Genomic DNA, 23,786 nt, shown 5'->3' on the forward strand with positions numbered 1-23,786 from the left:
GCGACGGCCGCCCATTGGCCGCGCGCGCCGCCACTCTGGCAGGCCCCATGGCGCCTCGTTTCAGGCTGCGTTGCGGCGAGCGGGGCCGCCTCCGCGGGCGCGGGTGGGCCCCGCGGATGTCCCGCGGGCGGGCACGGCCCGCGGGCACGCGTGTCTCCTGGGCACAGCGCGGCGGCACCGCGCATCCCTTCCCGCGCCGCGCCGCCGGGCGGCGGGCGGGGCAGCGCTGCGGCAGCGCGAACAGCTGCGTGGGGAAGCGGCGGCTCGTGTCCTCTCGGGAAGCTGCGTGGGAGCGGGGCGGTGCGTCACGGCACGGGCCCGGGGCGGCCGGCTGTCGGTGGACCATTCCTTCGCATGAAGAGCCGCCAGGAAAGCAGTCCCCTCTTTTTTTTCCCCTCCCCTTCCCCCCCTCCCCACCCCCCACCCCCACCCCGTTCCACGCAGTTCTGGCCGTACGTGTGTCAGCACCGCTCGTGTAAAGTTTGTATCGTTGCCCAGGGACTGCTCTTGGGGTTTGTCCTTCTGAGTGTGGACATACGAATGAGTGGTATTTCTCATAACAAACATTCTGGGTGGAAAGAAGGAAGGGAAAGAGGGGAGGGAGGGATGGAGAAAGAGAAGGAAGGAAGGATGGAAAGAAGGAAGGAAGGAAAAGAAAGAGGAAGGAGGGAAGGGAGGGAGACAGACAGGAAGGAAGGAAAAAAAGAGCTTTTATTCATTACTCAATCGATTCCTATGTCTTGCACAGATCAGGAGTGTTCGCAGAGAAAAAGGTTGTGTTGTATGGAAGAAAAAAATTCTGCATGGTGTTCAGAAACATGCCGTTTATTCCTTATACTGCTTGACCTTCATTGCACTTGATCGTAATTTCTTTCCAGAATCCAAAGTGCTTCCTAGATGTGGCTTTGCTTTTGTGTCTTCTCTGACACAGAACATGCAAGTGTATATGATATATTTCCAATAGCAAAGCACTTACACCCTGCAGAAAGGAAATGCTTATTTAGAATATTCTGGTATTTGCATGTAGCAAGGTGCAAAAATAGAGAGACATGCGATTTCAAATAGAGACATAAAGTAGTGTTTCTTGACAGTGTCCTTGAGTGTTTATAAATTATTAATACAATGAAAGAGAAAACATGCTTGTTTATGTATCATCTGTTTCTTATAATCTCCCTATCCTACTACTGTGACAATAACTTGAGTGTTACACAGGGCCTGGTTTTACATTTTATGTAACTAGTTATATGCCAAATGCATCTGATGTTTTTCTAGAACACACAGTCTTTAGCTGATTATTTACAATCTATCACCGACGTTTTGAATCAGCAGCACTCCAAAAAAGGGAATAACTCCCTGGTGGAACAAGTGCCAAGCTACCGGCTCTAAGGACTGCATAAAGAATGGGGTGGGGGTGGCTCCTCCCTCAAAGCTGGTTATACAGAAGTCCTACATGAAGTGATGTCTATTCACACAGTTTGTAGAATTGCATGTCTAAATCATGCTTTCAGCAGCCTCTGTTCGTGTTCAAGAAGGTCCTCTGAGTTGACACTGTTGTTCAGCTTATGCCTTATGCTCATTCTTGTCTAGTTATGGCAACTTTTACCCTTTGATACCGGAAAACTGCTTTTGAAAGTCTCCTAGTGATACCACAATTAACAACAAACTTGCTTATGTTCTTTGTGCTGTGGGTGCATACATCAACAGTTTTGTATACATCTTTTGGGGAAAAAAGTGATTATTTGTTCTAGGCTGAGTTTTGAAGCATGGGTTAGAGGAGAGACCAAGTAGAAAACATCTGTAAAACCTGTGCACTGTGTTGCCGTCTTTGGAATTACTAGATTTAGTTGCTGATTACTTTTTTGCCTCATCCAGCTTGTGCTGGATGTCTAAGCAAACGACAGTGTTCCTTAGCAGAACTTCAGAAATGTATCAGAAGAGAAGAAAGGAAGAAAATAGATGAGCTCTCTGAAATTCCTAAGCAGTTCAATGTATTGACCCCCCCCCCAAAAAAAAATTAAAAAATCATATGAATACACAGCTGTTCTTAGAACTAAAGAAACTTGTCTTAAAGGGGAAGCCAGAATGTATGATATTAGAAACCAGAAGCATGTCTTTCTGAACTTTCAAGACATTAAAGGACTCTGCTCTCAGCAGTTTCCCTGTCAGGTCTGATACTCAGGATTCCGATTTCATCTCCCTCCCCTGCTCCCCTTGGAAAGGAACAATCCTCTAGCTGTAGTTAGTGACCAGCTTTTAGCGACAAAAGCCAAACTTTATGCATTTTCTTTCGAGGCTTAATATCTCTACCAATAATGCACTCACGTCTGTCACGTTTGCCAATACATGGTGCTAAAGTGAAATTAGGCAGAAAATAGCCGTTTAAGTGAATTGTCTTGTCATCGGCCCTTCTCGTCTCGGGAGTATTTTCAGAGGCCCTCGATGTCGGCAACGGCAGAAGAAGGAAAGCTAAGTTCTCCCCTCTCCCGGGAAAAACACGTTTTTCTCCGAAGTTCCCCTTTGCTTAGGTAATATGTCTGGAAAGAAGCCTTTATGATTAGCGGTAGCTGGCTGTCTGGACATAGCCTTAAGCTAAAACGTGTATGGCTTCTTAAATAGTCGTCGGACATGGGAAAGCTATAGGAGGAGGGAAGGGAACTGCTTGTTTCGGCGTGCTGAACCCTCCGACCGGGACCGGGAGGTCAGGGAACGGCAGTGAAAGCAGCAATCGCAACGCGCGGGCGGAAAGACGTTTAAGAACTAGCATAAAGGGGCGGGGAGGGGGGGGGGGGGGGGCAGAAGAAACCAGGCAACCGGAGCACCGCTTCGCCGCACGCTGCAAGCGGCGGCTCCCCGCCGCGGGGGGGCGGGAGGGGGGGCGGAACGGCGCGGCCTCGGGGAGCCCGCGCCGCCGCCTCAGCACCACGGACAGCGGCGCGCCCCGGCGGGGCGGCCCGGCCCGGCCCGGCCCGGCCCGCGGCTGCCGGCGGCGGCGGGCGCTGCTGCGGAGCCGGGGGCTGGCTCCCCGCGCCGGCGGCTGGCTGGCTGGCCGGCCGGCCGGCTGGCACTGCAGCGACCAAGAGCATGGCGCCAAATGGGAATTTCACGCACCCCACCACCACCCCCGCCCCCCACGCCCCCTCTGCGGGAAAGAAAAAAAACCCCAAACCGGTAAGGTATGTCATGCGGCTGTGGGCTTGGCTCTCTCGAAGGCACTTCAGACAACTGGTTCCTGCCTAGTGGTGTTCGTGTGCGAAACTGTACGCTCACGCCGGTAGGTCTGTCTGTGAGCGTGCGTGTGTTGCTGCACCCCGGGGGACTCCACGGGTCATTTTTACAGTGCGAGCTTATGTTTGTTCCTGTTACTTCGACAAACAAACGGTAATAGGCATGAAGTCTTCAGATCAGGTCTTCAGACAGACACTTGTCTGACTGACACTTGTCACACTGGTACAAAACATAGCTGCGTGGGCTCTGCACTTCAGTATAGGTGCGTGATTGTTTTACCTCTTTCTTCTCTGAGCCTCTCTGCGGTCATAAGATATGGATATTGTATAAAAACTACAATAGTATACACACTGCAACTGAAGCTGCTATATTCTCTATTCTATTATGCAGCGATGTCTCAATAAACACTGTTTTCCAAAAAGAGGTTAGCATCTGGACGGGGAGAGGAAAGGGGGGTGTTCCACTTTTTTCAATTGAGCCTAAAAAGGTATCTTAAAACTCAGTTCCACACAAGGTAACCACAAGTGCTCAGATTTTCTACAGACAACTGTGGAACCTTAATCCAGATAAATATAATACCTGAAGGAAGCTGTCTATTTATTCACATCATTGTATCTTTGCTTGTTTCCTACTGTGACGAGGCAAAAGCAGATTTCTGCTGTGCCACAGCTTAGGTAGCTTCTTTTATTGAGGATTTGTATTTCCAGTGGTGTGTAATGCACATTTAATTATAAAATAATAAGACTGTGTCACCTGCCAGTCAATCGCTGCTGTCAACCTCTTTTGTGCTTGGATCAAACGCTTGCACAACAGAGAAAGTGACAGCATCAGGGCACAGTGACAAAGCTGTAGTTTGCACCGAAAGAAGACCGAGGCCCAGAGGGACACTGCAGCTACAGAAACAGCTGTCTTATCAGCACGTTGCAGAGATGGAGATGGCTCAAGAGGTCCTCAACAGATAATGACTTGAATAGGTTTGCAATGCACCAAACTTCATGCTTGATAAGACCAGCCCAGTGTAGAGAGCAGCAGAGATCCAGCTCTATTCTGTTTTATCTGTGCTGTAAATTAAGAAATTGAAATTCAGGTGGCACAGCCAGCATGTTGCTGATAATCCAGTGAAGTAAACTGTCATTAGGATGTTTTCAGCAAAGAGAAATAGGTTTCTCTTACTTGATGCTGCTTTAATAAAAACACCTTAACATCCCCATCCCAAATTGCTGCCCCAGCAGTACGTGAACTGGGGTGGGGGTTCTTTGTCTGTATCACTGTTGTGACATGTCTTTGAGTCCCAGAACAAACTGTCCATTTGGCTGTCAAGTTCTTTTCAAAGGACAAAACACTTCTACTTTGAAACTGCAGTAGCTTATTTTCAATTCCCCATTTCCTCTGCAGGAGAAGGAACTGCGCTGTGATTTTTAATAAACAACAGTCAAGCTCACATTAAAGCACACAAGCTCAATTCTGTAACAGACAATAGAAGCATGTGCTTGTGAGCACAGATAAACAAAAATTAATTGCCAATGTGAAAAGGATCTGTAATGACCTTTGGAATTATTCACTTGCCAAAACACAAGCCATAATACACACTAAGACAATTTATAGGAGCAGAAAATCCTGTTTCAAACTGTGTTTTTTTAATTGTCTAATGGCATCAGATTAGAATACTGTAGCTCCACCGTTTTCCAGCAGAAATACTTAGTTTAGGCTGCGTTCAGCTTACCCTTGATCTGGGTTTTTTTGAAGAAAGCTTTGTGGAAAATGCAATTAAAAGGAATGTAGATGGAGCATATAACCTGAGGTCACAGAGCATTATTTTGTAAAGAAGGGTTGGCTACATTCACTTAACTCCTTGTGATTGATTCCGGAAGAGCTGGAGTAACTATATGGGCTTGTAAGCCATTATGTTATCTAATTTTGGCCATTAAGGCTAACTTTCCATCTTCTTTGGATAATAATTTAAGACAAGGTTAACTTTATTTCTTAAAAAAAGACAAGTTGCTAGGTACTTAGGCCAAGAGGAACTTGCAACCTGAACAGAAACTTAAAGACTTGCCTCTCAGACTTGTTAAATGGAGGGCAGAAAGGTAAGACTAGTTCTATCCTCCTGATAATCTAACCACATATATTTGGCCTTAGCCTGTCACTTAAACATATCTGACAGTGGGAGCTAGCAAGGAAGAAGAGGAGGAAGAGTAACAAGGACCCAGAAGAGGACTCATTTCTTTCATGTTTTAAGACACTAAGCTCTCTCAGAGTCAAGAGGAAAGGCAGAATCAGGTGGGGTGGGAAGGGAGGCATCTTTGGCACATGTACTTTGTTGGAAACACCTCTTTGTTTGTCCCTGAAATTTGGGGGCCTTTCTAGTGGTGTGGCAGAGAGTAAAACCACAAGGTGCCTGGGAGAAAGCAGAAGGCCGATGTGGGTAAGGTCAAACTTGTTCAGTGACTTAGAGGGACTGTGCGGTTTTAACACATGCAAATGAATGCCAAGTGGCTATTCCAAAAGCAGAAAAACACTTGGTTTTTAAGATGCATTTCAGCAGTTCACAAGTAGGTAGGTAGTTTAATGAAGCTCACAAATCAGAGAACTCAACTGTAACAATTTGCCCTTGCCCCTTCCAATTTGTGGGGAATTTGTAACCAGAGCCTGAAGAGATTGATACCCTTGCCAGTGAAGCACTGTGCAGATATGAGAAGAAATAACCTTGTGTAAAAGAGACAATCAAAAGCAAAAATGCAATCAATATTTTTAATGCTGTTTGTTATCCAAAAATAACAAGTCCTTTTAAGTTCTCCAGTGAATCATCCCAAATACTGCCAATTCAGTTAGATTAGACTTCCACCATAAGAATAAGTTTCTCCAGGAAAGAGATGTATGGTTATAAACTTAATGTAATTAGTATATCTTCTCATGGTATTAAAGCTATAGGAATATTGACTTAAAAGATGGATTTTACTTTTTCAAAAGCCTCTATTTGTTTTCATTTGTTGAGGGAAAAGCACATATTACACAAAGATAGCTTTTTTAGTCTGCCAGCATATTTCCTGCTGACAGCATAGTGGAGTAAAATAGTGGCTGTTGCTACTTTTATTTTATTGAAAAAGTCCTTATAAATTCCAGAGTGTTTGTCTAACACATAATTAGATCTTTTTCAGATAATCAGATCACATGCATAGTAGATGGAGATTTTTCTTGACCTTGTAAAGCAATTCTTTAAATACATTCCACATCATGTTAAGTATCAACTTGAATCTTTTGTTTTATTCAATTAGGATAATATGAATCCAGCTGGCAATTATGATTCAGTAGAGATGCACATGGTCTTCTGCTCTAACGTGTAAGGGCAGGAGTTTAGAAGGTGTTATGAAAGTAGTATATTTTCCTCCTCCTCCAAATAAAGTTCATCTTTTTTAACACACACCTACTATAATTGCTCAGTGGTGGGGAGTGGATGACTATTAATACACTCTTGAGAACGCATATTGAAAATGCTTTTTCTTAGCATTACACTAAAGGCAGTTACGTCCTTTTTCATATGTATCCCTTCATGCTTGTCACATACCTTCACCCCGTTCTTCACACTTTAACTTTTATATGTTACTGTTACATACCTTACAACTCGTTTATAAGGAAGTGGCTCAATATTCAAAAGCAGTAGAATTAGACTTTGCTGATTATTCCTTGCAATTAGTAGCTCTGAAGATCAATTTCACTTCCAAAAAGCACTTATCTTATCTTACTTACACTGATCATCAAGATTTTACTTTGAAGGGTCAGGCTAAAAATTATCTAAATAACTACTTTTACTTTTTAATGTCAAAATTACTCACTTGTGGATGACTTAATGGTCTTTCACTAGTGCTGGCCTAGTTTTCTTGTCTTTAAATGCTGGAGGTTTTGTTTCTTCTGCTTATACAACTCAGTTTTTTTGCACCAGAACTATTATGCACAGCTATGTACTACTTTGATTCTGCTGGAGATGAGTCATCAGCAAAATCCAGACCGTAAATGATCACATAGCTGCAAATATCTAAAAGGTTATTCAAACTAATAGTAACATACTGCACTGTAATATGGTCTAGTGGAATAAAATATGTGATAAAATTACAGCAAATGATTCTGATGATGTCATGGACATTTACTCATTGCTGAAAGTTCTGTATATCTGGTCATTAGGTAATATATATACACATTGCAGAATGAGTTTAAAGGTACTATATTCTTTCCTGTTTTTAAAACTGAGATTCAGGAAAAGGGAGACTACTCAGTCTTATTTCTGCTTCTTTATTCAAAAGAAGCCCCAGAATTACAGAATTACAGAACTAAGAAACATAGATCTGCCAAGAACAAATTGCCAGGCAAATCCTATCTTATTCTACAATCATAGTATGTTGCATAAGGCAGAAAAGTAGCATACATTGATTTTAAAAGTTTGTTGCCAACCTGCACTGCATTCTCAGGGGATAAAAAGGAAGCATAGTGTTAATTAAATTACTGTAAAAAGGGTATACAAAAATATATCTAGAGAATACTTAGTGATAGTTCATTGCCAAATGAATGGCTGTATCAAATAAGCACCTACTGGAGTGTATCTTTCAAGGTCAAGATAGTATCTCTGTCCATGTTTTTGGAAGATGGAGCATAGTGAATGGTTATGAAAACTGGACTGCAGCAAGCAGAATGTTTATAAACACTTGGTGGTGAAGTGCTGAATACAAAATCGTCTTTTCAGAACAGAGAGGCTTACCAGCAAGATAAAGTTCAATAAGGATAAGTGGCAAGTGATTGTGGTTTTTAGAAAAGTAAGATCATAATCAAATGTGTAAATAAAACCCAGAGAAAAATAGCAGTACTGAGTAAGAAGTTGTAGGATACTACTGCATCATACTGAAAGAGTCATGAGAATATGATGTTGCAAGAAAGAGAGATGTCACTCTGAGGTGTATAAACAAGAGAGTGATTTGGAAAGACAAACATGAACACATTTCTTATTTGACATTGATAAGTCAAAACCAGGACACTGTATCCAGTCCTTCCATGTTTTAAGAAAATAAGATAAAGCCCATAAAAGTGTGTTTAAAAGCAAAAGTTTCAGAAAACATGACCTATGAATGTATTTTAAGAGAGAAATTGTTTAGAAACAGGAACAGTAACAAAGGATATATGAAATTGCTTTTAGAAGTAGTCATTATTGGCAGATTATGATCAAATCGTCTTCAAGTGCATTGTAAGTTAAAAAAAAGGAAGAAAATGGCTTAATTCACAACACACAAAATCTAGATTAACAACTGGAAAACATTCTGTAACAGTAGTTAAATACTGGACCACATTACTTAGGCAAGTTGCTGAGGTTCAAAGTTAGACATACACTTTATTTTTCCTCAGAGAATTAGGACAGATTATTTGATCTCTTCGAGATCCTTAGGGATTTACACTTATCATTGATATCATTCCCCACCACCAAAATGACTGAAGTTCTAAATAATGCTTTTCCCTTTTTGTCTTTTATAATCAATTGAATGTCTGAGCTAAAAAAAAACGCAAACAAACCACGAAAAACCAAGAAAAAGGTCTGATAGGCTGAGGAAAAAAGCTGTTAAGTACTAAACAAGTTCTCTACACATTTTTCCTCTTTTTTCAGTAAGCATTGAAACTAAGCAAATGTGAGCCTGATGAACAAAGCTATTTGCATTCTAGCATTTTTTCCAGATGAATTCAAAGACTGATTGTTTTTTTGATCTCCTAGACCTCTATCTTCAAAGTGCCTTTCAGCATTTGGCTGTTGATTTTTAATTTGCCTTTTTTTGGTCCACTTGAGACATGGTAATCCAGAATTAAGCTAGCTGCAGACAATCTGCATTCTGAAAAATCATGCATCCTTTCATAATTCCCATTTGGGCACTTAAAAATGGTGACATAGTAACTTGGTAGTGGAAACTTTGGGCTAAAAACCACTGGTTCAGTAGCATAAATGCACATACCTACCAAATTCCATCTCTATGAGAAGGAAAAAACTACATTTTAGACATCATTATCAGACATGATCAACAATGCTAGGGATTCACCTGCAGTCTGTAGAAAGTGGAACTACAATGAGAGATCTGCTTTTTACTTTCAAATAACAAAATCCTGAACTATATGTGATTAAGGGCCAGGATTCAATTTTCATGGTCTAGAAATAGGTCCTAATGATGGGAACTGTTTTTCCGCATTACTTTCTTGATAGTACTAGATTTTCCTCCCAAATGTTTCCACAATCATACTTATGTTATTTTCTTCATCCTTTACAGTAAATGGAAGATACATTGAGACCTAAAGCTGATTTAAATCATGTGATATTTTACACAAAACAGAAAGTGAAGTCACGTCATGTGTCAAGAAGCTGTAAAATATCTGTCTTGCTACTCAAATTTGTGTTCCAAACCTAAGACCTGCCTTCCTCCCTCAAGTCACCTTTAACTGTATAGAACTTAACTTTTTTTTCTTTTTTCTTTTTTTTTTTTTTTTTTTTAATGTGTTGACAGGATAAAAGGGGAGAGAATTAGCATTACAGGATGACTGGATATTGCCTTTTAGATTCTGAAAACATATTGCTCCTTCCCAAAGACATGAGATCCACATTTCCAAAGTGCATGAAAGAGGATGAAAGCAACAAGAGCAATTAAGCCACAATTACTAAAAACCCTGTAAAAAGGCTTACTTGATCTTTCCATCCACAGTTCTTTTCCTCTTTTTCCCCCGCATGGCAAATCTTGAAATTGACAAGATTTATACCAGATGTATTTATTCTAGCTAGCACTTAATCAGTGCTCCTAGCTGTACAGTAAGACAAAAGGTAAATACCAGGTTACTCTCCAAATAATTATTTAATACTTGTTGGATACAGTACCTTCTTAATCCTTGTAAAACATCCCTATAACTGTCATTGAGCATTCAGAACAAGAGTATAGTAATTGAACTGTGAAAGTTACATCCGTCTTCTCACTTTATACCACTTAGATGTGTGATATCTATTTGCCTTCAAATGGGATCTTATTAGTTCTCCTAGTCTTTCTTTTATGTATTCAGATCCCCCTGTTTCTTTAGCGTGTTCAAACAGGCTAATACTTTCTTGTATTTTTCTATTTTGACTGAGTGGCTCAGGTCTGAAGAGCCTACTATGCAATAACTATGCAAATGAGCATTTTGCGTCACGCAAATACAATGTGTAATGTGATGTTCAGGCAGTCACTTACTCTGTGGCATGTTCTGTTTGGAATAATTGTGTTTTCTGTGGAAGACTAAGACAGAGGGATGAAGTATTTATAGCTTGTACCTGTGTAGAGTCACCATAGTTTTGATACAGTGTACATCTTAAGAGAATCAATATATAAATGCATACTTTGATGAAGATGGTTTATTAACATACTGCCTACTTCCACAACATGGGCTATTAGAGTCACAGGCAAAAGAGTTTCTCTTTACAGCCTGTTATACAGCATTACCACCTCGTCTGCCATAACTTGGTGGCAATGCTGCATCACACAGTGTCTGAAAGGTGTGGGTAGAAAACAAGGACCACCACCAACTGGATGGGCTGTGAGTGTGAGGTCATGCAACGTCTTCTCTACAGGGAGAAAACTGAGGTATTCAAGAACAGGAAAATAAATGAGTGAAGGAAGTGTTTTAGACTGTAGGTATTTGTGTTGGGAGAGACTGCCTTGTTTACACACAAGAGAGAAATCAGCAAGAAACAGAGACTCTGGGTATGTAAGGAGACACATAAAAAATTTTAAAAAAGACAGCTGTTATCCTCGTTAAGCTTGGGGCAGGACAGATTTACACCAGGGAGGTGGAGAAGGGTAGACTTAATTCAGAATAGATCTTTTTCATTCCTCAGAACCTAAATCTTCCCCTGGAACATCATCCTCAAGCTAATAAAAGAGGCAGAGGAGGCTCAGCCTTTCTTGCATCTCCAGAGCACATGAGAATAATTTATCAAGTTCTGCTGTTTGGAGACACCTTCTAACATCTCCCATCAGTCCACAGGGCTATGGCTTTCCTGGTTCTTGACAATATTGAGACAAGGAGAAACGACGTTATTTGAAATAACAAAAGCTGGGGTTAGTCTTTATGTAATTGCTGCTTCTCTGACTTTCCTTCCGATCTATCCCCTCCCCCAACTCTGCATTGTAAAGTGCTGATTCAGCCATACCCAAGTATTGTCTTTTGTAGCCAAAATGTTTTGGACAGAAAGAAGAGATAGCTACAGGATTTTATGCTTTTCTTTTTTTCCTTAAGAACAAAGACAAAAACCCAGAAACTGTTTGCATAGTCCCAATGAGTGGACAGAATGTTTTCTTCCTTGCTTATAAGTTTTGCTGCTGTTGTGGAAAATGACTTTTGTCATTTGTATTTGGGTAAGGCTTAGAAGTGGTGTTGTAGAGCCACAACACTGTAGAAACTGCAGCACATACTTTGCTCTCCTTGTTACGGTAATCTTACTGAGATAAATGGAAATATATATATAGTGTGTGTGAAGTCAAACGTGGAGAACCCCTCTCATCTATTTAAGTGCCAAGAACTTGTATTACACTATATATGTATCATTAACACTATATATGTATCATTTAACACTATATGTATCATGTTACATAAGGTAATTTTTGTACTATATGTAGGAGCTGTTCTCAAATGGAATAGCCATGTACACCAAAAATACCTCCTTCTTTTTGCAGTTTCATGAGAGAAATAAAATATTATTGTTGCTTTAGGAACTGCTTTAGTAATCATAAGTCAAATGTCTTAATGTAAATTGTAATAAAGATGGTTTTGAATTGTTTGAGTAGCGACAGACATTTTAGTTAACTATTATGACATTATGTACTGTGAAACATCTCTTTTTATTCCTACTATGCTTCCCTTAGGTTTCAGATGTAAGAAGAATCCTTTCTACTCTTATGTTGTTTAACTCCTATTATACTGGTAATTTTCAGTTAAGCTTTTTCTTTATTCTTGCCTTAGTTTTATCACCATTATCTAGACTAGATTTTAATTTTCGGTGCTTCTTTTCCTTATTTTTCTTTTTTTTTTTTTACAATTCATAGAACTCTGGAAAAAAGACTTGAGAATAAAGATACCATATTTTTAAAATAAATCCTCCTCAACAACCTATCTAGTCAATTTATATTCATAGCTGTAAGTACTGAAGCACCATCCTCATCAATTTCTTTAAAACATCACAGCTAATTTATTAGTGTTTACTGGTTCTGTAAGAATATTTTCTAATTCTGCAAATTTCAGTTCTAAATTAAATCAGGCAATCACACCAGAAGCAGACAATGTAGGGTTAAGATGAGGCATCTACCATGAATAAAGAAAAACCTGAAAACTAATAAAAAGAAAGCCAAATACAAACTACAGTTGTTTTCCATTTTAATGAGGTACTCCTAACGTGGAAAATTATATTCTGCAATTCATTATGAAATATTCTACTTTTGCACACTTTTCCTCCAAAGCTTATTTTGCATATGTTTTAATACCTTCCATATTAATTTGGCTTAAGATGCTTATTCTGAATGATAATGTAACAAGAAGTAAATATAAGCAAGTAATTACAGAAGCTGCATAAATACTTCTCCAGCTGTAGAATCTAAGAACACTTTGTCACTAAAAGTACGTAGTGTGGCTAGTTTGTAATGAGGACTATGAAGTACCATTTGCTATTGTGAAAATGCACTGTCTACAAAGGGCTTGGTCTGAGAGTGATATGGCAGAATGCACATCGTTATGCTATAAACTCACTAGCGCAGAAACACATTTTGAATAGTTCAGGAAGCAGATATGCAATTAAGCTACCTTAGAAAAGGTAATAAATTTAGAACCTAGATATAGTGGTTCGTTTAATAAACCGTTTATAAAAAGAATTAATACAAAATTATCTTTCTATGGTCTGCTTTCCTAAAGCCACCTCCCGCTCCCTTCCTTAAGTGCATGACATTTTGCAAATACAAATTTGCAATCCCAGCAATGGGAAAACTGAGTCCTAAATACACTTAAGAGTTTGATTTAATATAAATTCATATTAGATGAGAGAGGATGGAAAGCAAAGCAAAGAAATAAAACTTTGAGATAGGATTCACAGCTCAGGATTTCCTGACCCCTGTTGCTCTGGGTTGAGCCCTGATTTTTAGGCAGTAGTGACATGACCAATCATTTCTTGATAGTGAATGAAAAGTAGGTGATAGCTCTGATAAACTCTCACATTAGCTGCTTTTATCATCAGTCACCTATTCTTTACTTGCCTTATGGGTAGGACTGATCTCAGTGTTGCCATTCTTCTTCTGGCAAGCAATTTCATTTTCCTGAGCAGCTGTGCAAGAAAGGATGCTGCTGCAGCCTCTGGAATCCTCCCGCCCCAGTGGGGTGAGGGACGGAGCAAAACGCAGCTCGGCTTGGACAAAAGTGAGGATCTTGTGCCGAAACAAGGGAAACGGAGTAGCATGTAGATGCAGTTATCAGGCCTTTGGAGGAAGTAAATAATGTTTGCACCTGAAAGCAGTTTTCAAAAGGAAATGCACCTCTGCTATCACTCAGCCATACTGCTACAGTAAAATCTAATCTGGCTCTGCATGTGACAGGGGCACAGTGATCTTTCCTCCCAGGGGTAGATCTTGCTGCTGTGGCTCCTGCACTACTGTCCTGGTTTCAGCTGGGATAGAGTTAATTGTTTTCCTAGTAGCTGGTACGGTGCTATGTTTTGAGTTCAGTATGTGAAGAATGTTGGTAACACTGATGTTTTCAGTTGTTGCTAAGTAGTGTTTAGACTAAGTCAGGGATTTTTCAGCTTCTGATGCCCAGCCAGCAAGAAGGCTGGAGGGGCACAAGAAGTTGGGAGGGGACACAGCCAGGGCAGCTGACCCAAAGTGGCCAACGGGGTATTCCATACCATGTGATCTCATGTCTAGTATATAAACTGGGGGGAGTGGGGGTGGGGGGATCACCGCTCGGGGATTAACGGGGTGTCAATCAGCGGGTGGTGAGTAATTTCGCTGTGCATCATTTCTACATTCCAATCCTTTTATTATTACTGTTGTCATTTTATTAGTGTTATCATTATCATTATTAGTTTCTTCTTTTCTGTTCTATTAAACCATTCTTATCTCAACCCACGGGTTTTACTTCTTTTCCCAATTTTCTCCCCATCCCACTGGGGGGGGGGGGAGTGAGTGAGCGGCTGCGTGGTGCTTAGTTCCTGGCTGGGGTTACACCACGACAATTACACAGAAGACTCAACTTGGTACCATGGGCACTCTAGCTGGAGGTGAAACTAACCCAAAACTGTTGGTGGTACTGAGTACAGCTGCTTGGGAATGTTCCTGGCAGCTTGCTACCTGTGCTCTGGGATTTGCACCGTCTGCGTTTTGGACTCAAGGAGGTGTTGTGCACACTGCTGATGCTTACAAGGCCTCATTAGTCCACAAGAGTGAGTGCCTGACTCTTGATGCTGTACCAACAAAACTGCAATCAATGGATGTTTCAGCTCTGTTCTCTCTATTTGAAACAGACTTTTTTTTTCTCCAGTCTGTAGGCTCTGTCATTTTTCTCTCAGCTTGCACTGCTGTAGCCAAAACTCAGTAACATTCTGGAGAAGCTAAAAAGACACAAGTTGATGAAGTTTTGCTTTTATAATTGATGGAAAGGAGTTTCTGATGGTTGGCCAAGTTTAATCTCTGCTCTTATATGGGTATTTAAATATAAGAAATAAAAATCCACATTCATCCCTTTGTGAATTCCTACTTTTTTCCTGGTCATCTCCTTGGCATAAACATGTCATGTGGGAGACTAAAGCTGTGAAAGATTTTTGCTTTCTTTGATGAAAGAACCAGGTTTTCAGACAGCTGCTGCAGTCTGTCTTTGAAGAAGAAACTGTTGATGGTACTCGTTTTTTACAGGTCCCCTTGAGTGGTAAACTGTGATTTATACAAAAACACTGCACTGATTGCCAGCATAAAGAAAGCAGCGGAGGACAAATGGCAACACATATGGTCAGACTTCTTCCTGTAAATTGCAGGAGCCTCACTTTAGAGAACAGGTAGAAAAAAAAAACCCTATTTACATTTGTAAGATAAGGAAGACATTAGAAGATACATGCAGAAATTTGAATGTGTGAGTTTTTTAACCAATTATGTGAACTAAAGAACTGGTTACATATTTCTAGGTCTTGAGAAACCTCTGTGCCTTTTTTATGCCAGTGTTCATGGATTGCCAGATATTGCAGCATCTTGGTGCATTTCACAGGGACCTGTTACTTTCCGACATTGATCTTCACTGCAAAATTTCTCCATCAATGTTCTTAAAATGGAATTAAACTGAAATTTATTACTGAAATAATTCTGGAGAAACCTTCTGGTCTAGCCGAGCTCATTCCAAACATCACTAGGTCTGACAGATACGAAGAGTGAAACTATGATCAAAGCTTGTATTATTTGCCTGTTTATTATCTTCTTTAGTCTCTATGCTTGTGCCTGCTCTAACCTCCTTTCCTCCTCTCTCATGTTTCTGCTTACTCTGAATTCTCATTTCTTGTAGAGAGGTCAGACCAGCAGATGGCTTGCAAAATAGCTGTCAATGTACTTTACGTTTTGTCCTCCAGAAGTGGCCCCAACCACAGTAGAGACCGCAGTATCTTCTGCCATCTCTGCCCTCTAGCATTGTATTTCAAGCTGACATGAAGGATCTGGTCTCCCAGTTGGCAACCCTATTATAGTACTGGCTATGTTTTAGTGTTTGAAAGGAAAAAGCTTCCTCGCTTTAACACCTCCTGTTATCTCAGTAAAGTGATGTTTAAATAACTGAACTGGCTTCAATGAACTGTAGTTGCCATTTTCCTGCTTCTTAGTGAGATAAAATGGAGATAATTATGAAGTGGATGAGCAGGTTTAATGAAAGCCAGTTTCTTTTGGTATATTCCTGAAGCAGCAATCATCATCTGTTTGGCTTTTGAAGAGCAACAATTATAATCACTTAAAATCCCAAGGGGAACAAAAATAGAACTTAGATTAGCATATAAAATATACAGCTGGATTGGGCAAGCCTATAAAAATCTGGGAAAATCATTCTAATTTGAAAGCTATTCAAAATCACAAGCAAAATGAGTTCAAGAGTATTTTACATGTTTCTTCCTTTCTTTTCCTTTTCAAAGTAGTAACATAACAACATTTATGGGATTTTCCTAAAACATGGAAATGAAAGCCCAATGCCAAGAAAAAGACTAAGTAAAAATAGGCTAAAGGTGTATTTTCAAAATAACAGACAAACTTGGGTATTGTAGCACCATCTTTAGCAGGTATTAATCTCCCAAAGCTCTGACATAACTATACTGCAAGGCCATGTGCTATAGTCCAGAGCTGAAAAATAAAAATATTGCTGAGACAGATAGTTACACATTTCAGCTTTACCAGACAACTGAGGAATAAGAGCACCTAAAGGAAACTAACAACAGACAATAAAAAAAGTTGCAAACAATGGCACTAGCTACGTAGCGTAAAAAAATTGAAGCTTTCAGTGATCATTTTAGATGGTCATTTTTATAGTTAACACAAATTCAGCGATGAGTAAAGAAAATTGTTCTCCTTATGCTGCAATGTCCACATTTTGAACTGTTACCTAATAATTTGAGCTTCTGGAAATAAATCTTCATTTCAGTAAACTGTGAATTCAGAGATGGAATTACTTTTTTTAATACTACTGAATATGTAGTACTTTCAGTAATTTTGACTTGAAATACTAGGTCTATTTATTCTCAGTTAAGGTTAAATAAGATGGTATGCAGCTGCAGGAATGAGATTCCAAAAAAAAAAAAAATTTCTTCCAAAAATTTTTTGTGGACAAGAACATGAGAAATTTGGATTGCTTAATATTTATAATACGAAAAAAGTGCAAGCATATATTCCCAGTATATTAAATATCTCCTAAAAAACCACTGTCTTGCAAACTCAAGTTTATACAGTACAGTCTGATTTTCATGCCTAATGTTCTCTAGTATAAAATACATTGTTTGACTTTGGTTAGAAGATACTACATGCTTAGAGCTTTTGATACCAAAACCAAGCAGGAATTGAAGGGACAGCTGTTATTTCCATAAGGAGACCTCTGAAACAATAATTTAAAAAATCAAAACTAAAGATTGCAGGATTTAGCTTCTACTACATCGTACACAAAAATATTTAAAGATGGCCTGTGAAACTCCTGAATAATTTATTCTTCTACATTGCTCAGCCCTGTGATGAGCATCTTCAAGCAAATGTCTGCCCTTCCCCCATCCTCCACTGAAATTTTCCATTTTCTTCCTTTCATTATAAATCTCAATTTCAAATAATTTTTATTGTTCCATTATCCTCAAATAGATACTCGTTTCTGTATGTGTTACTGTGATTGAGTAAGCATTCCTTCAGATGCCTGAACTTCCTGAACGCTGTGTTAAGGCCAAAAATTACAGCACACTTACTCATCCTCTCTCTTGCTTTAAGGTAATACCAGAGAAGGCCCAGCAGGTCTTTTTGACAATCTTCCAAAGCCATCTGTTTCATATTCTGCATGCTTTGAACAACATGGTGTATCATGGGATGTAGAAACCCATCTCAGCACATTCAGTTTAATGTGGAATCCAATGGTCACTCATTTTTAAAGAAATCGTAATTGAAGGTGGGACACTTGTCAGGCAACTAGTTTTGCTCTTGTTTCTCCCTCCTTCCCTGCCAAAAAAAAAAAGGGGGGGCCTTGTAAATTTTTAATTTATTTTTGAATATATTTATTAATATATTAACATATTAATATATATTTTTAAACATTATATTTCAATACTTATATTAAAATATTTTACAGCATCTGGATTTAGTATCTCAGCCTACTTTAATGAACATTTCATAACTAGAGAGAAAATGAACTCAACAGGCATTAAGATCTTCATATAGCTCAGAAGGATAGAAACCTTGACTTACTGGTAAATATTGGCTAAAACTAAGCATCCTGTACTCCCTGGGCCTCAATGCCCACTCCTGCCACTCTGTTTATAAACTATCACTTCTGCAGATTGTCTGAATGGTCAGTAGGTCTACAGGAGCAAGAAAGTGTGAAACCATGCCTAGAGGGAATAACCAGCATTACTTCAGACCATGCTGACCCCAGCAGCTATGACACAATGTGGAAAAAGCAGGCACTGAAGCTGGAAACACTTTATTTATATTAAAATGCACTGTTGGAGGGAAAAAAAAAAAAAAAATTGAAATTGGAATATTTGTAGGTTTGTCCCTATGCTGAGGCTGTATGTGGCCATACCTCTTGACATCGATAATGACATTAAGTATTTAGACCTCATACTTAGAAAACCTAAGAGTTCTCAGAAATGTGCCAATTATGTACTTCAGTGGCCACAGATGACTCTGTAGATTTAACTTCTGGAAGAGAAAGAAGTCTTAACTCCCACACTGAACATAAGCATCAGGTGAACAGGGGAAGGGAGTCTTCTCCTCATAACCCTGACAAAAGCGTAAGAACCAACATCACAACACTACCAAAAGACTGAGCAATACCTTGTGCATTTCACAGAAACAATCTGTCTAGCCATAAAAACTGTTTACTGTCCACTCAGTAGAATAACACCCTGGTCATGTTAACCCTGATTTTTATACCTGTAATTTCTAACAAATACAGGTCTTTTTTTGCTAAGGAAAATGAGCCTGACATTTTTGTCACCATGTCACTAAACAACATCCAGGGCAAGCAACACAACTTGTGAAGCCAACTTTCAAGAAAAACACAGCTTTGATGAATGACACTCTCTGCTGCTTAAATGGTTTGGTTTCAAAACAGATTCTTCTTCACAGACGCTTATGTACATTTTCTTCTAATGCCAGAGGTTTCTGAATGCCTGAAATCTGAAGTACTGATCTTAATATCACCAATACACAAAAAAGCAAAAGTTTGTTTTAAGCATTGAGTTTTTAAAAGACTTAGTGACTTAAAGGATGGTTCCTAAAGTATGTATTTTAATGTGTTGTGCACTTCTATGACGCTTAAAGAAATTTAATACCAAGGACTAGGCAAAATTACAAATGTTTAGTTCTCTGTAATAAATATGAGCCATGTGTATCCATGCAAGTACATCTGCCAATACCCTATTATAAATATGGAATGGAAGCAGATTCGGGACACCTAACAGTATTGTTCGGAGCATCAAAGGTACATGCATTTCTCTAAGAGCATTTCTAAAGTTTTGTTAACTTTACAGGCATGCAGAATTACGTGCAGGATTTGGGTCAACAGCTTTCCCTGCATGAATTACCAAACATTCAAGTTAGGAAAGTTAACTAGCTTTAATAATATTCATCCAAAAAGGCCCAGAGAGCTTCTAAACAAAGCAGTGTGATTTTTTTATTTTTTATTTTTCTGCATGTAAAATCTTAGAAGGCAGAAGGCTTAAGCATGCAATTAACTAAGCTTAAAATTTGTAAGGTGCTGCAGTGACTTCCTGAATTAGGCTGAGATCAATTTTTACACTTTTGACTAATAGACATCCATATTATTTGAAGATGGAAACACTGCAACAACTGCAATCTTATTTTTCCATGACTTCCAATCTGTTCTGTAAAAATGGGCAAAGTAGTCTCATTTAGAACTTTGATTCCCAAAATTTCAAACTCTTCTCTGAGGAGGAGAATCATTACTGAAAATTAGTAGTTGAACAAGTAAGTAGTTTGATATGAAATCATGCTTTGATTATGTATGTCTGCAAAACATAAATTTGATAAGTATCATAAGTCAAGACCTAATAAAGTCATACAAATACTTTGGCAGATAGGAAAACATTTGAACTGTGCTTATTTGATATTAATATCTTTCTGTAGAATCATTCTACAGTAATAACCCTTCAAGGTAAAACAAATGAACAATTATATTAATGTGCTAAAACAAGAGGTGCTTGTTACCTTGTTTTGTGTCTTAAGTATGACACTATTGCTGTAATTAACTTTTTTCTTCTAACAGAATAAATATCCCATGCCTTCTGTGCATTTTTGGCATTTGATATCTAGCAACCAACACGGACTTTCACACCTTTTAGGTGGTTTTATAAGGAAATAATCTCAAAGCATCATTTAGAAATTCATGAGGAAGCAAAGAGGGTGCCCAGGAAGCTCCACACAATCACCTCTACTTTACTTTAAATTTTCAAGAAAGTCTTTCCTATTTGATGCAGTTCTGGTACCTTTGCTGTTGCCCTTCAATTTGAATTCTCATTTTTCACACTGAGGATGGACTTTGAATTAAGAAAGTATGATATTCACATGCATCGGAAGAATTTCAACTAATTTCCTACTTGTCTGCTGTAAGGTGTGTACATGGGTTTCCAACCCCACCCCTTGTAATTTCACACAGAAGTTTCTGTGTGTATTTTGCTCACAGTCACTGCTCTAATTTTCAGTAACACTTCCATCAGAACATCAATGCATATATTCTTCAGGAAGGTTAACATACACAGTGTGTTTGCAAGACCAAGCAGACTTTTTCCCTAAGTATTTCTAATCACAGAGGAACATAAAGCCTTTCCTCTACGATCATCTACCCAGACTATCAAATTTCCTAGCCAGTGTCAAGCAAGATAATTCTGTCAAACCTGGCATCCCCAAATCTTCCGGTTTTCTTGGTTGTCAAAGCCTTTTATTAGCAGTTTGTGTGAAATTTGATCTATTTCATGCTTAGCTTTTTCTTTTTTTTTTTTTTTAATGTCCAGCATCACTAATGTGTAACCTGTCATATCTCCACAACCAGATGCAAGTGAGGATAAATTAAGGTACACCCTGTGCCACCACGCTGCAGCAGAATGGGTCGGCTCTGGGCAGGGAGCACAAAAGGGCTGCGTAATTGGTGGGTGGTTGCTGCCACCAAGACTGAGTACATCTATTTGAGAGGTGATGAGAAAAGAAGACTAATGGACACAGGTAAATCTATCTACTCCCTACCCATGAAGTTACTGGCTTTGTGGAGAATAACTGCAAAAAAAGTGAGTTCCCTTCTAGTTAGGAGAGTTTCCTGACAAATTCAACATCTTTTGCTCTCCATGCTCACCACTTTTCTCCTGCATAGTGCTTAAAATATAATGGAAATAAAAGGTGAGTGAGCCATTAGTGAAAGAGACTTCAAATTATAAATACTTCTAGCACTTACATTCTGTGTGGTTGCTATAAAAAGAAAATACTAATACATGTGGTGGATCCAGTTTCCTTGGAGAAACAGGCTGACAGAAAAAAAAAAAATGGCTACACAAATATGTGTACAATTTACTACCTGCAGTCTATCAGAATGGTTCAGCTAACTGCAGACAGCGCAGGGTCAAACTCTGTGGAAGTTACTGTCCCCAACGAATATTAAACTGAATGTACTCATATACTTATATTTCACAGATTACTGACTTTGTCAGAAGAAGAATGATATATTGGAAAAGAAAAGAAGACGGTCTGAGGTTAGCTAATGCTGGAATACCTACATGTTTATCTAGCTGCATTTGTGAGAAATATTAACCTAAACACTATTGCCTTTGGACAGACAATATTAACAAAAAAAAAAGGGTGCAAAAACTTGTTTATTAAAGATTAAATGACCTTAGGAAGAAAAACCCTGTCTGTAGCTACAGCTAGAAGTCTATAGCTTCTTATTACCCACTGCAGACTACAATCCCCCCCCCCCCCCCCCCCCCCCCCTACACTTTAGACTACATGTAAGTTCTGGTCACTTTCAGTAACAGACAATAGCCTAAAAGTGTTTTCAGAACAGTGACTAGATTTAGCACTGCTGACAATTATCTGTACTGCTTTAAGTAATGGTGAAGTTAAATAACACTGACTTACAGGTACTTTCTATAGAAATGACTCTCATATCCACAGAAAGAAGTCAGTGCAAGTTAATTATTACTGTCTACCATATGACATAAAATCTAAGCTATTGCTAAATGATGCAATGAGGAAAGTTACCTCAGATAATCATGAAGTGAGGAAATTTCCTTATTATTCCTTTAGCTGGCTCAAGCAGCTCTAAGTATCCATTCCTTTAAAAATAAATAAAATAAAATCGATATGACAAATAAAATAAAATAAAGTAAATAAAATAAATCAAACAGCAAATGGCACTGCCCGGCTTGTTTTGTGAACTACTGCTCCTCAGGAGTGAGACGGGGTTCTTTGCTGTACAAATGCACGTTTCAGTGTGCTATTTTTAAACCCACCACCCCCGCAGCTGCCGTCTGTAAAGGACAGACGACCGACGTGAAGGTCCCTTGCAGACGGCATCAGACCCGACCCGCCCTGCAAAACCGCGGGTGGGGCGGTAAGCCGGCAGCGTGGCGGAGCGGGAGGGATCCCCGACGTGCCCACGGGAGGGACGGTGGGATCCCTCCCAGAATTTAAGGGCAGCGACGGGGCGCGGAGCAGGCTTTGACCAGCTGCCACCCGCGCCCGCGGACATCTCCTGCTGCCTCCTCCCCTCCTCCGTACCCCCCATCCCGCCGCCCACGGGGCCGCCCCCGCAGCGTGGGGGCCCGGCCCGCCCCGCAGCTTCCCGCTCCCTCGGCTGCATCAAGGCACGCTCCCCGGCTTGCACCTCGGGTAGACACGAGGTTCACCTTACGTGCGAGGATTTTCTCCTCCACCCGCCCCCACCGACAGTGCTTGCTGCTTTTTTTTTTTTTTTAACCCCGATTCCAGAAGAAATTGCAATAATTAAAAAAAAAAAAATACACTTACCATTCTGACCTCATAGTGCTTTGTCATGGGCTTAGGAAAAAACCACACACACACACGCACGCACGCACACACGAATTTATGCGTTTTCAAAATAGTTGTGCTATGGTCAAAGACGAAAAGGGCGGGGGCCGGGGGGGGGAGGGGGGGGGGGGACGACGGACAGAATTGCCGGCGCTGTAAAGTACTGCTAGAAATCACCGCACAAAAGCAGGGCGAGCTAAGCGGCCCCAACCAAACACTCCTCCCCGCCCCTCCAGACCACGCAGGAAAAGCGAGGGAGGTGGGTGGGGAGGCGTGGGTAGAGGGGAGGGATCCACGCTCCCATCCGAGTGTAGGAAACGCCCACCTTGAAAAAGAAAAAAGAAAAAAAGAAGGGCAAAACCGGCCGGCATGCAGAGTGAGCCGCACCGGCCTGCCGAGGCGGGGGGGGGGGGACGTCGGCGCGGCTGCCGACCCCCGGGGATGCGGCTGGCGGAGCCCGCACCGCCGTCGGGGCGCACCGTCCCCGCCCATGGCCGCCGCCCCCGGCGGCTCAGCCCGCCGCGCCGGCAGGCGGCTGTCTGGGGCTCACCTCGTCCGATCTCAACATCCTCGGTTATTTCAAGCTCCTCTCGAGAAGCCCCCTCCCCCTCCTCATTTTCCCCCATGCAATTAATTTGGTGCAACTGCATCACACCGCTGCCCCTGCGGGACTGGCTTCCCCTAGCCTGGACAGCACGTATTACCCCCCTGGCACCCTCACCTTCGCCTAATGCTGTTCCTCTGCCTCAGCCACTGCAGCTG

At 40.5% G+C, this 23,786-nt stretch overlaps 1 long non-coding RNA gene across 1 annotated transcript; it reads right to left on the reverse strand.

Annotated features, from left to right (window-relative positions):
* Positions 1-826: 826 nt before the first annotated feature.
* Positions 827-23,104, reverse strand: LOC115337488. Its single transcript, XR_003922159.1, has 3 exons — positions 23,004-23,104; positions 22,236-22,309; positions 827-979 (listed from the first exon to the last, which is right to left on the reverse strand). It is a non-coding gene; the product is annotated as an uncharacterized LOC115337488 (long non-coding RNA).
* Between the last annotated feature and the right edge of the window lie 682 nt (positions 23,105-23,786).

The sequence above is a fragment of the Aquila chrysaetos genome, chromosome Z, assembly GCF_900496995.4.
Source record: "Aquila chrysaetos chrysaetos chromosome Z, bAquChr1.4, whole genome shotgun sequence".
In the NCBI taxonomy this organism is placed as follows: domain Eukaryota; kingdom Metazoa; phylum Chordata; class Aves; order Accipitriformes; family Accipitridae; genus Aquila; species Aquila chrysaetos.